The sequence below is a fragment of the Canis aureus genome, chromosome X (genome assembly GCF_053574225.1).
Source record: "Canis aureus isolate CA01 chromosome X, VMU_Caureus_v.1.0, whole genome shotgun sequence".
NCBI classification, from domain to species: Eukaryota; Metazoa; Chordata; class Mammalia; order Carnivora; family Canidae; genus Canis; species Canis aureus.
In genome coordinates, this window is record NC_135649.1 from 85,158,851 (window position 1) to 85,175,724 (window position 16,874).

The following is a 16,874-nucleotide window of genomic DNA, read 5'->3' on the forward strand; positions in this document are numbered from 1 at the left end:
TAATGAAATGGTAACTTGAAAATCACCTATGAAATCTAAAAAACAAACAAAAAAAAAACAAGCAAACAGAAATAGACTCATAATCCAGAGAGCAAACTGATGGTTGCCAAAGGGAAGGTAGGTGAGGAGGGGGTGAGCAAAATAGTGAAGAGGATTAAGAGGTACAAATTTCCAGTTACAAAATTAATAAGTCACAGGGATGAAAAGTACAACATAGGGAATAATACTGTAATAACCTTCATATGGTGACAGATGGTCACCACACTTATTGTGGTGAGCACGGAGTTATGTATATAGTTGTCAAATCACTATGTCATACACCTGAAACTAATATAATATTGTGTATCAACTGGGATGCCTAGGTGGCTCAGTGGTTGAGTGTCTACTTTTGTTTTTTTTAAATAAATTTATTTTTAATTGGTGTTCAATTTACCAACATACAGAATAACACCCAGTGCTCATCCCGTCAAGTGCCCCTCTCAGTGCCCGTCACCCATTCACCCCCATCCCCCGCCCACCTCCTTCCCCTTCCACCACTCCTAGTTCATTTCCCAGAGTTAGGAGTCTTTACGTTCTGTCTCCCTTTCTGATATTTCCCACACATTTTTTCTCCCTTCCCTTATATTCCCTTTCACTATTATTTATATTCCCCAAATGAATGAGAACATACAATGTTTGTCCTTCTCCGATTGACTTACTTCACTCAGCATAATACCCTCCAGTTCCATCCACGTTGAAGCAAATGGTGGGTATTTGTCGTTTCTAATGGCTGAGGAATATTCCATTGTATACATAAACCACATCTTCTTTATCCATTCATCTTTCGATGGACACTGAGGCTCCTTCCACAGTTTGGCTATTGTGGACATTGCTGCTAGAAACATCGGGGTGCAGGTGTCCCGGCATTTCATTGCATCTGTATCTTTGGGGTAAATCCCCAGCAGTGCAATTGCTGGGTCGTAGGGCAGGTCTATTTTTAACTCTTTGAGGAACCTCCACACAGTTTTCCAGAGTGGCTGCACCAGTTCACATTCCCACCAACAGTGCAAGAGGGTTCCCCTTTCTCCACATCCTCTCCAACATTTGTGGTTTCCTGCCTTGTTAATTTTCCCCATTCTCACTGGTGTGAGGTGGTATCTCATCGTGGTTTTGATTTGTATTTCCCTGATGGCAAGTGATGCAGAGCATTTTCTCATGTGCATGTTGGCCATGTCTATGTCTTCCTCTGTGAGATTTCTCTTCATGTCTTTTGCCCATTTCATGATTGGATTGTTTGTTTCTTTGCTGTTGAGTTTAAGAAGTTCTTTATAGATCTTGGAAACTAGCCCTTTATCTGATAGGTCATTTGCAAATATCTTCTCCCATCCTGTAGGTTGTCTTTTAGTTTTGTTGACTGTATCCTTTGCTGTGCAAAAGCTTCTTATCTTGATGAAGTCCCAATAGTTCATTTTTTGCTTTTGTTTCTTTTGCCTTCGTGGATGGATCTTGCAAGAAGTTACTGTGGCTGAGTTCATAAAGGGTGTTGCCTGTGTTCTCCTCTAGGATTTTGATGGAATCTTGTCTCACATTTAGATCTTTCATCCATTTTGAGTTTATCTTTGTGTATGGTGAAAGAGAGTGGTCTAGTTTCATTCTTCTGCATGTGGATGTCCAATTTTCCCAGCACCATTTATTGAAGGGACTGTCTTTCTTCCAATGGATAGTCTTTCCTCCTTTATCGAATATTAGTTGACCATAAAGTTCAGGGTCCACTTCTGGGTTCTCTATTCTGTTCCATTGATCTATGTGTCTGTTTTTGTGCCTGTACCACATTGTATTGATGGAGTGTCTACCTTTGGGTCAGGATGTGATCCCAGAGTCCCAGGATGGAGTCCCACATCAGCCTTTCTGCATGGAGCCCGCTTCTCCTCCCTCTTCCTATGCCTCTGCCTCTCTCTGTATGTCTCTCATGAATAAATAAATAAAATCTTAAAAAAACCCATTGTGTGTCAACTATACTTCAATAAAAAAAGAAAAGTTATCCTACCCAGGATATAAAAAAGAAAAAAAGAAAAGAAAATCACCTAGTTGTATGTAGAGGTACATGGTTTTGTCAACTCTTTTATATTCCTGCGAGTTTCTAAGAACATCCTAATGTAGGGATCTCTGGGTGGCGCAGTGGTTTAGTGCCTGCCTTTGGCCCAGGGCACGATCCTGGAGACCCGGGATCGAATCCCACGTCGGGCTCCCGGTGCATGGAGCCTGCTTCTCCCTCTGCCTGTGTCTCTGCCTCTCTCTCTGTATGTGACTATCATAAATAAATAAAAATTTTATAAAAAAAAAAAAAAGAACATCCTAATGTAGATATCTTCGAAACAGGAATGGTGCCACAGGAATGGTAACCTCAAGAAAAGTAAAATCAATCAATCAATCAATCTCTTTTCTTTTCTTGATTTAAAGAATACCTGGGTTTTCAGGATAGCAATTCCTATCTCCCAGAGAATGCATTGTTCCATAATCCTAGAAGGACTTCATATCAACCTCACCTTTAAGGGAAAGATATGGACAGATCACCGAAAGAAACACTGCCTTCTCCATGACATCAGGACACACTTGAACAATCTGTGTGTGTAATGGAGGGGACAGCAATAGGTTTGGGCCCTGCTCTATAGTACTGACAGGGAACAAAAATTCAGTGTTCTAAATCCTGGGTCACATATAGAAAGGAAAGAAGTTAAGATGAATAGTAAATGGCCTTCTTCCTTGATTGTATATCCTATATCCTACTTCTCTGGATTCAGTCTCTGTTCTCTTTGTTTCTGTCTCTGTCTCTCTGTATTCACACGTGCATGTACTGTACTCCTCTGTCCCCGACAAAGGCTTGGCCTGTCTACAACCAATCACACCAATCTGAAGAGGCCCCTAGTTTTCAAACACAGTATGGTTGACAGCAGTATTTCTTTCAGGATCTTCTAAGCCCTCGCAGCTTTAACAGTGATCAGAGCCATACAACCACACCCAGTGGTTGCAGAAGTCTGAAAAGACATGTGAATGGAGTTACTTTCTACCTCATCCATGTCTCCTAGCACCTATGCCTTTGGCTAACAAGGGCTTAAAAAGGAAGTACAGACTTCACAATGTCATGGCGCATTCATTCTGTCATGTGATTCTCCCAAGCACTATATAAGATTGGGCAGGGAATAGCCCCAAGTCAAAATAGAGAGAGTAAGACCTAGAGAAGATTAAGTGACCAACCTAAGGTCATCTAGCTGGTTAGCAGCTAGTTAGCTAAGCTGAATACAAGACCCCATAGTTCCTCCAAGTGCCTAATTGCAGGATCTTAAAAATAAGGTATTGACCAAGGTCAAGACCTCAGAATCTGCGGATTTGCTCCAAAGCTAGATGTGACTTATGTGGCTGTTGGGATGGAAGTGAAGGAAGACCCCATAGTCATTTTACCCATGCTATCCCTGCCACTTCTATAACTACAGAAGAATATTCTGGGAGACTTATTCTAAAGCTACTCTACAAACTGGCTCTTGGCACTTCTAGAAAGAATTGTTCACCAAAGAAAACTTCTGCTATTATCATTTATAATTGAGGAAGAAATAGAGATTCTGATCACCCGATCATGTGGCCTGTTCACAGCTTGTGTGGGGGCCTTTGGGAAAAGCATACCTGCTGAGCCTTGACAGAGCAATAAACAGAAGGCCCAAACTGTGCTCCACAATCTCTCTGAGGGATATGACCTGTAATCTTCATTAAAGAAGCAAACATTGTGGGGTTTTTTTTCCCTGCCTTTCAATAGGTAATTTGCTCTTAGTCACGGAGATTGTGGATAAAAATGTCCTGTGCTTTTGAAATTCACAATTTGCTGGACAATAGTCTCGCGGTGCTATGAACACCAGAGTGAGAACAAGCAGTCCTTGGACCTCTCTCCCCTGCACTCTTCTCTTTTTAGCTCCTCTCCCCAACACCTCCCTGTTTCTTCCACCTGCCTCCCTTCCAGCCTCCCCGCCCCCGAGGCTGCTTTTGCATGAACTCTCATTGCCTTCACAAAGTAACCCTCTGTCATTTACAACGATCAGTGTCAAAAGTGAAATCTCAGCCACCTTGATCCGCTGAACTCCTACTTCAAAGATGTAGCCATTAAAAAAAAAAAAAGTTCTCCTGTCTGCTGATGTTCTGTCAAGAGAATAAGATGTAAAATCATGTTCTTTTTCATGAAAATGTTACTAGTCTGTGGGTGTCAACAGAGGAAGTCTGCTGCATCCCACAGTGACTGGAAAGAAAACCATCCTCCTCATCAGCAAAGAACAAGCTGCCGGGAAACTCCTCACCCACCAGAACGGCACAGTCACCTCCCCTGTTTGTTTGGTAGGCTTCTTAGATTAGGAACATTTGTTCTGGAGCCATGGATAAAAGGGAACCAGTTGGGTTTACTACCCTCTTTCACAATAGAGTAAACTTGACTCAAAGAAATTACAAAGTCTAAAGTGGTCTCAACCCTTCTAACACAAAAGCCAGCCTTCCTTAGAATTCAGCTACTTGGTACCTATAAATAGGCCCCCTCCCCACTCCTTCCTCTTAGAGAATAAACAGCATATGCTGTCAGACATTGGCTGTTCCCACCCCAACAAGGAAAGCCAAATGTCCCAATGCTTTAGCTCCTTCAGGTTGGCTCAATAGTGACTGGAGGTACCTAACAAAGAGGGTGTCTCAAAGAAAGTATTTAATTTTACTCTTGAAGAAACCAAGTATTTTCTTTAAAAAAAAAAAGATTTTATTTATTTATTCATGAGAAACACAGGGAGAGAGGCAGAGACACAGGCAGAGGGAAAAGCAGGCTTCCTGCAGGGGGCCTGATGCAGGACTTGATCCCAGGACCCCAGGATCATGACCTGAGCCAAAGGCAGATATTCAACCACTGAGCCACCCAGGCGTCCCAAAACCAAGTATTTCCAAACCAAAATTCAAACTCCATGATTGAGGGATGTGATTTATTCTCTTACTAAATTAGGTAGTGGTGTACAAGACAAAAATCCATGAGACACATTACACCTCCCCCTGGGCACCTGGGTAATGTCACCAGGTAAGGGCTGTGTTTGTACAAGGCACCATTTCTCAAAAGGTCTTTTTTCCACCTGCTCAGGAACACCAGGAGCAACTATTAAAGTATGTCAAACGTGGACCTTCCAGATTGTTACATCTGCATTTAAACAAGTGTTCCAGGTAATTCTCATGCCCACTCAAGTCTGAGAACCACTAGTCTAGATGAGGGAGAGATAAGCACAGATCCAGGGATTCCATCTATGTCTGACTAAGCTATTTTTAGGCATGAATCACAGAGGAAAGAAGAATTTTAAAAGCATAGCCAACTCTGTATGCTTTCTACATATATTTTTTAAATTTAAAACATCACATATTAAATCAACATTGCTAAAAATAAAAATTCAACTGGATAAATTTTAAAGATCTTATTGGCCTTATTCAATGATTTATGAATTGGGCCCCATCCAATCTAGCAGACAAAAAGGAGCTCCAAGGAGCTATACTCAATGATTTTTACAAGCAGAGGGGAATGGGAACAAGGAAGTTATACTAGACAAAAAAGCATGTTTTTTGTTACAAGGTCACTTTCCTTTAGGGGTGGCAGGGGATCTATCAGGCAGATTACCTAACTAGTTCTGGTCAGGTGATTCTTGATTGGCTGGCTTGATCAAGTCCTTTCCAGGAGACCCAAAACTGTAATTAAATTAAGTCTCAGTTTGGTGACATGAGGTTGAGCATAAATGACCCCATTCTGGGCCTGTTGTCTTGGTTTTTAAAAATGAATGGCTACTTACAAGCAAAAGATATGTAAGACAAAGACAAATGCTCAGGTGTTACTTAGACATATTTGCTATCAAACAGAATCACTTTAAATTTCTGCCTACATACTCATACAATCTTATCTCACCCATAGGCAATCTTTGGGCTTGTTCCCAGATCTGATTTCTGTGATTAGGCTTTGACCTTATCCCAGCTGCCTGCTTTTGGGACTCAGATCCACTCCTCTTCTCTCATCAGTTTTTATCCTTATAGTGCAGCAGTTCTCAAAGGGTAATCTATGGGACTTTAGGGGTCCCTGGAACCCTTTCAGAAGATCCATGAGGTCAAAACCATTTTTATAACAAACCTAAAATGTTATTTGCCTTTTCCCCTCTTATTCCCTCTTGATTGTACAATGGCATTTTCTGGAGGCTACATGATGAGTGATGATGCCACCACTCTGATGACTAATGGAATGAATTTAAGTGTATTCTTATGTTTCCGATTTTTGTTTTAATCTCTAATATGGTAAACATCAACAGATATAACACACACTTACAAAGGCTCTTTGGAGTTCCGCTTTTATCAGTGCAAATGATTTGAGAATACAACCAAATAATTTGAGAACTACTGCTATAGAAAATGGAGTCACATTTCTATCAAGATATGCCACACTTAGTACATTCAGAATTCTTGGTCTTTCCACTCAACTGCCATCTTCCTGATGATCAATCAGTAAGTAATCAGTTTCTGAGTGCCTACCATGTGCCAGGCACTTTACATGCAAAAGTTTACAGAAAGAGGGAAGGAAGAAAGAATGGAATGACAGGAAGAAAGACAAAGAAACAAAGGTCAAAGAATCAATTCCTCCATGAAGTTTATAGCCTTGTATTCTATCTATGGGTAGTGTCACAATCATCTGTAAATAATTTAAACTTAAATATGGGTTGTGGTCAGTTACTTGTATTTCCAAAAGCTCCCCAGGTGATTCTAATGCATAACTTTAGTTGAGAATAACATCTAAAATAATTGCCTCCAAGAATGGCCTCTTTCTCATATGACTACTTACTGGAGTTTACAGTGCCTGTAAATAGCCAGCAGGAGGCCATAGGAAGAAGCTTGACCAAGTGAGTACAGGAAGCATTGTGGGATTCAGTCAGTAAATGGGAGAACAAGGCAGGAAAGAAACATTGAGTATTCAAAAGGACGGGCTTGAGTTCCCAAGAACGAGGGGAATCAAATAAGACTTCAGTGCAGGAACCAGAGCTGAGCTCTGGAACTTGAACAAAAAGAGATGTCAGTTAGGCAGGAGGCCAGGTATTAAAGCCAGGCACCCAAAGAAGTCAGAGCTCACATACTGAGCCTTTTAAATTTACTCTAGATGAAAATTTGGTTCTAGCAGATGGGAAATGGAGTCGGGAGTGGGATAGCAGGCATGAAGGCTTTCAGGGACCCTACAGATGAGTGTGGAAGGCATAAAAAGAGGAAGCAGGCAAATCACCAAGCTTTTAGAAGTAAGTGTTGATCATTCAAGAACACTTGAAATAAGAGAAGAAGCATGTTGTGAGAAACCATGGTAGTATGTCTTTAGTTCAGGGTGAATGAGTAAGAAACCTGATTACCTGGGAATCACATCTTGGTTTACTTTTGTTGCCTTGATTCTAAATATTACAAAGCGCTTTCTGATCTAATCTGGGTTTCATATACAAAATCAGTTTCTCATAAAACTTATTTATTTTCTTAAGCTAATCCCTTGGTCCTAGCTTTATTTTTTCATTTGACTTTTCCACCTAAGTTTATTTATTTTTTTTAATTTTTTTTAATTTAATTTATTTATGATAGTCACAGAGAGAGAGAGAGAGAGAGAGAGAGAGAGAGAGAGGCAGAGACACAGGCAGAGGGAGGAGCAGGCTCCATGCACCGGGAGCCCGACGTGGGATTCGACCCCGGGTCTCCAGGATCGCGCCCTGGGCCAAAGGCAGGCGCCAAACCGCTGCGCCACCCAGGGATCCCTTCCACCTAAGTTTAATTTGTATATATTTAATTTGTATTATATATTAATAATTTATATATATTTAGTTTGTGTTATTATCAAGTACCACTCCATTAATATCTTATTATATTTACATTTATTCTCAGTTGAAATTCATATACCAGTTGAAATTCATATACCATTTTATATTCATATAAAATTTCATTCAGGGGGCACCTGGGTGGCTCAGTTGCCTAAGGGATAGACTCTTGATTTTGGCTCAGGTCATGATCTCAGGGTCGTGGGATTGAGCCTTGCATTGGGCTCCATGCCGGGCTTGGAGTCTGTTTAAGATTCTCTCTTTCTCTCTCTCTCTGCCCCTCCCACCAGGTCATGCACACTGTCTCTCTCTCTCTCTCTCTCTCTCTAAAATGAAAAAAAAAGTTTCATTCAGAATACCGCATAATGTTTTCTTTTCAAAATAGTATACATTTAAATAATTAGTTGGTAGAAAGGTTTTCAGTATTATATGACTTTGGACAGAATGTGGAGTAGCACACTTTTAGGGATATTTCATGTTTACTTCACAGAGCCCCTGGCCCTACCAGAACCATTTTCTGATGAACTGGATGACTGATTTAATCAAACCAAGATGATACTGTCTGAGTAACTCTGTGGATGCAGTGTTTACATTCTAAGTATATCCTTAACAGGGATTATTTCCTCAGGAAATAATCACTTAATTTTTAAATTCTGTGCCCAAATGCATCATGAATAATATTGCTGATCCTGCATAAATAGCAGCCAACTATGTGGGTTGGAAACACATGACTTTATTAGTACAGTAATAGATATCTAACTTATAAAATTACATTGAATGAATGAAACTTTTCATCTTAACTCAATGCCTCATATACAGCTATTTATTAAACTCAGATTTTTTACTAGATAAAGCTAGATGGATCCTCCAATACATCAGATCATGCCAATGAGTCCACTTTGGGAAATACATGTTTAAAACCCAAAGTTTTCCCTCTAATCACTGAATATACTCTTCTACCCTTTCTTTCTTTTGGCCACCTTTTACATTTTATTTCAAATCCTTCCTCTTCTTTTTCTAATTTCTCTCCTAATGTTAATAATCTAGAAATCTTTTATTCTCCACCACCCAAAGTAGATTTCTCTGTTGAAGCCACAGGCAAACACTTTAAACACTCTCATTCCTCCATTCATTCAATCAATCATTAAATATTTATAGCACACTTTGAATGTACCAGGCTTTAGTTACTATCTGTGGCTTCTCTTTAAGACCTCCTCTTCCCTTTTCCTACCATTTTCCCATGCTCCCCTCCTACCCCACCCGCACAAATATATACTCATATATGCATGGTGAGGATTCTATAATTAGAATTGAATACATCTCATTGAGATCAGCTACCTTTTTCTATTATATAGCATATGTAAGTATTCCTTTGGCTCCTGCATGTCACCATTCCTTTGCGACCCTTTATCCCATGGCTAAAGGATTTCAATCTTTTTCTCTATTTGAGCAGAGTACTGGGTCCTTAATACTTTGACCAAATACTTTGAGGCCAGTCCTTCAATTAAGCAATTTTAAAAAATTTAATAAATATTTCTTGAACACTTCTTATGGGCCAAGCCCTGTGGAAGCTACTGGGAAAACAAAACAAGTCAGATGTGAGTTCTATTTTCAAGAAGTGCACAAACTAGTGAGTCAGACACATAAAACATTGACTGTAATATATCAAACTGAACATTAAGTTAGAGGAACGCATATGAGCAAGCTATTATTCATCCCTGTGATAGGAGTAGAAGATAAAGGTAAAGAGTCAAAGATACAACAGAGAAAAAGTGATGTTTGAATTGATGCTTAAAAGATGAGCAGGGATTTTCCAGGAGTAAAAAGAGTGAGAAAGAAGAGGAAACAGACTGTAAAACTGCCTTTGAAATGGCTTGTTGTATTCAGAAGCTAGGAGAATAGAGGAGGTACATTACTTGATGAGGTCAACAGTGACATTTCCACACATCAGAACATTAGCTGCTTTTCTCTTCCCCACTTTTCTTTGTTTTGCTCACTACTCCATTTCAGTGAATCACCTCTAAGCAAACTGTGACACACAAAGACTGCTCTCTATAATGGACTTTAAGGATTTTAGCTGCCCCTTTCCAATGTAGAACTCTTACTGACAGAGAATCTACACTATGCGACCTTTTGAACGTATCCTATTTCATAAGTTTATGAAAGTAACACATCAAATTTGAAGAATATGGTAGATGGGGTTAGCAAATGTATCAGGATGACAGATTTCGGGTCCAAGACAAATTCAGGCTAGAACTGTGACACAGATTCAATGAGAAGAAAGATAATAAAGAATATCTAAAGTTCCTAAACATGACCTCAAAAGGCCAACTTACAAGATGAGAATAGAGGATGAATAGTGTGGAATGTAGAATGATGTAGATGTTTCCATTATCTCTAAGTTCAGTATACAGCAATAAGGAGACTCTTCCTGAAATACCTAACAAATGTGGATATATCAGAATTCTGTACCATTCTGGACTGGAATGCTCCTGGAGCCTGGTGCCCCCTTCTGGATAGCACTCTAAAGATGCTGACGAGGGATGCCTAGGTGGCTCAGTGGTTAAAAAAGAAACAAAAGAAAAGGAGAAACAAACCTTATTGTTGTAGGGGCACCTGGGTGGCTCAGTGGTCGAGCATCTGCCTTTAGCTTAGGTCGTGATCCTGGGGTCCTGGGATGGAGTCCTGCATCAGGCTCCCCACAGGGAGTCTGTTTCTCCCTCTGCTTCTCTCTGTGTGTCTCTCATGAATAAATAAACAAAATCTTTACCCAAAAAAAGATGCTGATGAAATGGAGTGGGCCCAAAAGAGAAGTCATGGGGTGATAGAGGGTGGAGAAATCACATCACAAGAGGTCCAGAGTAACTAGAATTAAGAGGGAACAGTAATCATCTTCAACTATGTAAAGTATGTGTGTGTGTCTGTCTGCATCTGAGTCTGCATATTTCAGATTTCTATATGATAAAACCAAGAGTAAATGGCGGACATTTCAGGAGATTGTTTTGGAAAAGTATATGATATAAACTATTATATTTCCATATATGCTAAGATCTCTTTTTGTCTTCTTTAGGCTGTCTACAAATTTATTTGTTTAGCCCTGTATCATTACCACACTTTTTCATTATTTAAATATCTTTATCATTCTACTTTATCTCCTCTTTTAGCTTTGTACTTATACCTATTAACATCAGTATTTTGGTGATTATCTTAGAAATTACAAATTTTTAACTTACTACATCTATCTTAAATCAATACTTTTACCAATTTCTTAATACAAGAACTTTACAACAGTTTGACTCTGATTACCCCCTCCTTCATTAGTTTTTCTGTTGTTGCTACATATTTTACTTCTGCATATTTTGTCAAATCCACAAAACATTGTTATTATTGTTGCTTAAAAAGACAACAGTATGTTATATTTATCCACTTATTTACCTCTTTTGAGTGTTATTCATTCATTCTTTTTTTAAAAAAAGATTTTATTTATTCATGAGAGACACAGAGAGAGAGGCAGAGACATAGGCAGAGGGAGAAGGAAGCTCCCTGCGGGGAGCCGGATGCGGGACCCGATCCCAGGGCCCTGGGATCATGCCCTGGGCCAAAGGCAGACTAGACGCTCAACCACTGAGCCACCCAGGCATCCCTTATTCATCTTTTCTTGTACTTCTGTGCTTCTATCCGGGATCATTTTCCTTTGTACTGAATATCCCTTAATGTTTCCTGTAGTGTGAGTCTATTGATGATAAAATCTCTCAGATTTGTTTGTCTGAAAACATTGTTACTTTGCCTTCATTTTTGGAAGGATGTTATCTCCCTGAATAAAGTTGTAGTTTGACAGTTTGGTGTTTTCCTTTCAATACTTCAAAAATGCAATTCCATTATCTTCTGGCTTCCATAGTTTCTCCTTTTTTCTTTTTTTTAAAAATTGAAGTATAGTTGACATACAATATTATATTAGTTTCAGGTACATAAGAGAGAGATTGGACATTTATATGCATTACGAAATGATCATCATGGTAAGTGTAGTTACCATCTGTCACCATACAAAGTTATTACAATATTGTTGACTATATTCCCTATGCTATGCTTTTCATTCTCATGACTTATTTATTTTATAACTGGAAATTTGTATCTCTTAATCCCCTTCAGTATTTTGCCCATCCCTCTGCCTTCTTTCCCTCTGGCAAACAAAAGTTTGTTCCCTGTGTTTATGAGTCTGTTTCTGTTTTTTTTGTTTGTTCATTTGTTTTGTTTTTTAGATTCCACATATAAGTGAAATCATGCCATAATTGTCTTTCTGTGTCTGACCTATTTCACTTAGCATAACACCTTCTAGGTCCATCCATGTTTCAATTAAGAAGTCCTGTATAATTCATACTGTTGTTCTGAAAGTAATAAATCTTTCACTCCTTTGGACAGCTTTTACAATTTTCTAAAATTTACACTTTTGGTTTTCAATGGTTTGACTATTATGTGCCTGGATATGGCTTTATTATTATTTATCCTGCTTCTTGGACATATGGGTTTGTATCTGTCTGCAGATTTGGAAACTTCTCATTCTTTATGTCTTCAAATACTGTTTCTGTTACGTTATCTCTCTCCTCTCATTTCAGCAGTTCATTTACATATGTGTTAGATTTTTATTTTATCATGTCCCAATCACTCTTATGCTTATTTTTGGTTGTTTTAAAAATTGTTTTTCATTCTCTTTCTCTTTGTTCTTCAGTTGGAATATTTTCTGTGGGCCTGTCTTTGAGTCCATCAATCCTGTTTTCTGTTGTGTCCAGCCTATTGCTAAAGTCATGTGATGATATCTTATTTTTAGATACTGTATTTTGCAATGCTATGATGTCCACCTGTCCTTTTATCAATATTTTATAGTTTTCAGAATACAGGTCTTTCACCTCCTTATTAAGTTTAATCCTGGGTATTTTATTATTTTTGGTGTGACTGTAAATGGAATTGTTTTCTTAATTTCTCTTTGTGCTGCTTTATTATTAGTGTATAGAAATACAATGGATTTCTGTATATTGGTTTTGTATCCTGTGATCTTACCAAATCCATTTATCAGTCCCAGTAACTTTCTGGTGGAGTCTTTAGGGTTTTCTACATATAATATCATGTCATCTGAAAAGAGTGACAATTCTACTTCTTCCTTACCAATTTGAGTGCCTTTTATTTCTTTTTATTATCTGATTATTGTGGCTGGGACTCCAATACTATGGAATAAAAATGGTGAGACTGGACATCCTTGTCTTTTTCCTGATCTTAGGAGGAAAGCTCTCACTTTTCACCATTGAGTAAAATGTTAACTGCGGGTTTTTCATAGATGGCCTTTATTATATTCAGGTATGTTCCTTCTTTTTTTTAACACATTTATTTTTTATTGGTGTTCAATTTACCAACATACAGAATAACACCCAGTGCTCATCTCGTCAAGTGCCCCTCTCAGTGCCCGTCACCCATTCACCCCCACCCCCCGCCCTCCTCCCCTTCCACCACCCCTAGTTCGTTTCCCAGAGTTAGGAGTCTTTATGTTCTGTCTCCCTTTCTGATATTTCCCACACATTTCTTCTCCCTTCCCTTATATTCCCTTTCACTATTATTTATATTCCCCAAATGAATGAGAACATATAATGTTTGTCCTTCTCTGATTGACTTACTTCACTGAGCATAATACCCTCCAGTTCCATCCATGTCATAGCAAATGGTGGGTATTTGTCGTTTCTAATGGCTGAGTAATATTCCATTGTATACATAAACCACATCTTTATCCATTCATCTTTCGATGGACACCGAGGCTCCTTCCACAGTTTGGCTATTGTGGACATTGCTGCTATAAACATCGGGGTGCAGGTGTCCCGGCGTTTCATTGCATCTGTATCTTTGGGGTAAATTCCCAGCAGTGCAATTGCTGGGTCATAGGGCACATCTATTTTTAACTCTTTGAGGAACCTCCACACACTTTTCCAGAGTGGCTGTACCAGTTCACATTCCCACCAACAGGGCAAGAGGGTTCCCCTTTCTCCGCATCCTCTCCAACATTTGTGGTTTCCTGCCTTGTTAATTTTCCCCATTCTCACTGGTGTGAGGTGGTACCTCATTGTGGTTTTGATTTGTATTTCCCTGATGGCAAGTGATGCAGAGCATTTTCCCATGTGCTTGTTGGCCATGTCTATGTCTTCCTCTGTGAGATTTCTCTTCATGTCTTTTGCCCATTTCATGATTGGATTGTTTGTTACTTTGGTGTTGAGTTTAATAAGTTCTTTATAGATCTTGGAAACTAGCCCTTTATCTGATAGGTCATTTGCAAATATCTTCTCCCATTCTGTAGGTTGTCTTTTAGTTTTGTTGACTGTATCCTTTGCTGTGCAAAAGCTTCTTATCTTGATGAAGTCCCAATAGTTCATTTTTGCTTTTGTTTCTTTTGCCTTCGTGGATGTATCTTGCAAGAAGTTACTGTGGCCGAGTTCAAAAAGGGAGTTGCCTGTGTTCTCCTCTAGGATTTTGATGGAATCTTGTATCACATTTAGATCTTTCATCCATTTTGAGTTTATCTTTGAGTATGGTGAAAGAGAGTGGTCTAGTTTCATTCTTCTGCGTGTGGATGTCCAATTTTCCCAGCACCATTTATTTTTTTTAAACTCAAAAAACATTTTTTTTCATTTAAAAAAGTATTTAGAACACATAAAACAAGGCAACATTTATTCTTTCTTCTCATCTTCTGGTGTGGGGTCTGTCAGTGGCTCCTCCACTGTTGCACTGTTGCTCTCTGAGCCAGTGTTACTATCACTGGTCCCTTCCTCTGCCATACTGTCCACCCCCTCCTGCCCGCTCTCCTTGTCCTCAGGAGTAGATGTGCCTTCTTTACCGTTCTGTTGGCTTTCCGTTGCTTCTTCAAGGTGTGTCTCCTCTGTCTCCATAGGGATGCTTTCGTTGTCCTTCTTCTCCTGGGTCTTACTAGCAGCTGGCTCTTCCTCGGGAACCATGCTGCTCTGACTACGTTCAGCTTGCTCTGCTGCTTCTTGCTCCCTCTCCTCTTGCCTTTTGCGAGCCTGTTCTTCTGCCTGTGCAATTTCAGCGGCAATCTTTTCCATATCCACTTCTACTCTCAAACCGCACAACCTTTTAAGTTCATTGTTAAATGAATCTGTGCTTTCTAGGAACTTCCTCTTCTTTTCCTGGTGTCGCTCCTCTATCTGAAGAAGTTCAGCTTCTAGTTTTCGCTGATGAACCATTAAGGACTGGACCTGTCGTTTGAGGACCTGCATTCTAGCTGTTGTGACAACTGACCGAACGTCTGGCACCACACTCTCACTAAGGATTTCACTGATGAGGCGGTGGTTTCTCTGGAAACGGGCAGTGGCTGTATGCTTCATTGAAAAGCCATCATCATAATCATCTGGATCTTCAGCAGGCTGAATGCTCATGTAAGGTTCTCCTTTCTCCATGCGAGACTGTCTCTGTCGACTTTCTTCCTCTAAAGCAGCTTCTGCACGACTTTTCGCATTTATGTAAGCAAGGTATGCGGGGGAATTATGCTAGGCCTTCATAGATTCACTGTACTCTATCTTTCCTGCTTCGTATTCGTTTAAATATTCTTGTTTTTCTTCATCAGTGAGATCTCGCCACATGCCACCAATAATCTTGCCAATCTCCCACAACTTTAGGTCAGGGTTGGAAGCTTTTACTTGGTCCCAGACCTTTCTGCTGTACCTCATGTAGGGCATCAGCGGCTTATCTGGTGGCTTTGGGGGTTTTGGAATCCTAATACCAGAGGATGCTGTGACCCGGCTGTTGGTGCCCGGGTTCCCTCCCAGACTGTAGTTGTTGTAGGCGAGATGACTGTATGGATTGTATCCCACAAACCCTGGTGTGCTGGGCATTTGTGTTGCAGGAGCTGGGGTGGGAGGTGGGGCATAAGATGGTCTTTTTGACATTTTGGAAGATTAAGTTCTCAGTTCCTTAAGAATGAATCTGAGACACCGCGGGCAGAAAAAGCGCCCGCAGCTCCAGCCTCGTTTCTCTTTTCCCCAGCACCATTTGTTGAAGAGACTGTCTTTCTTCCAATGGATATTCTTTCCTCCTTTATCGAATATTAGTTGACCATAAAGTTCAGGGTCCACTTCTGGGTTCTCTATTCTGTTCCATTGATCTATGTGTCTGTTTTTGTGCCAGCACCACACTGTCTTGATGACCACAGCTTTGTAGTACAACCTGAAATCTGGCATTGTGATGCCCCCAGATATGGTTTACTTTTTTAAAATTCCCCTGGCTATTCGGGGTCTTTTTTGATTCCACACAAATCTTAAAATAATTTGTTCTAACTCTCTGAAGAAAATCCATGGTATTTTGACAGGGATTGCATTAAACGTGTAAATTGCCCTGGGTAACGTTGACATTTTCACAATATTAATTCTGCCAATCCAGGAGCATGGAATATTTTTCCATCTCTTTGTGTCTTCCTCAATTTCTTTCAGAAGTGTTCTATGGTTTTTAGGGTATAGATCCTTTACCTCTTTGGTGAGGTTTATTCCTAGGTATCTTATGCTTTGGGGTGCAACTGTAAATGGGATTGACTCCTTAATTTCTCTTTCTTCAGTCTCATTGTTAGTGTATAGAAATGCCACTGATTTCTGGGCATTGATTTTGTATCCTGCCACACTGCCAAATTGCTGTATGAGTTCTAGCAATCTTGGGGTGGAGTCTTTTGGGTTTTCTATGTAGAGTATCATGTCATCGGTGAAGAGGGAGAGTTTGACTTCTTCTTTGCCAATTTGAATGCCTTTAATGTCTTTTTGTTGTCTGGTTGCTGAGGCTAGGACTTCCAGTACTATGTTGAATAGCAGTGGTGAGAGTGGACATCCCTGTCTTGTTCCTGATCTTAGGGGAAAGGCTCCCAGTGCTTCCCCATTGAGAATGATATTTGCTGTGGGCTTTTTGTAGATGGCTTTTAAGATGTTGAGGAAAGTTCCCTCTATCCCTACACTCTGAAGAGTTTTGATCAGGAAT

At 39.8% G+C, this 16,874-nt stretch overlaps 1 pseudogene; it reads right to left on the reverse strand.

The window, feature by feature from the left end:
- Nucleotides 1–14,551: 14,551 nt before the first annotated feature.
- Nucleotides 14,552–15,891, reverse strand: LOC144307633 (SWI/SNF-related matrix-associated actin-dependent regulator of chromatin subfamily E member 1 pseudogene; annotated as a pseudogene).
- Nucleotides 15,892–16,874: the final 983 nt, after the last annotated feature.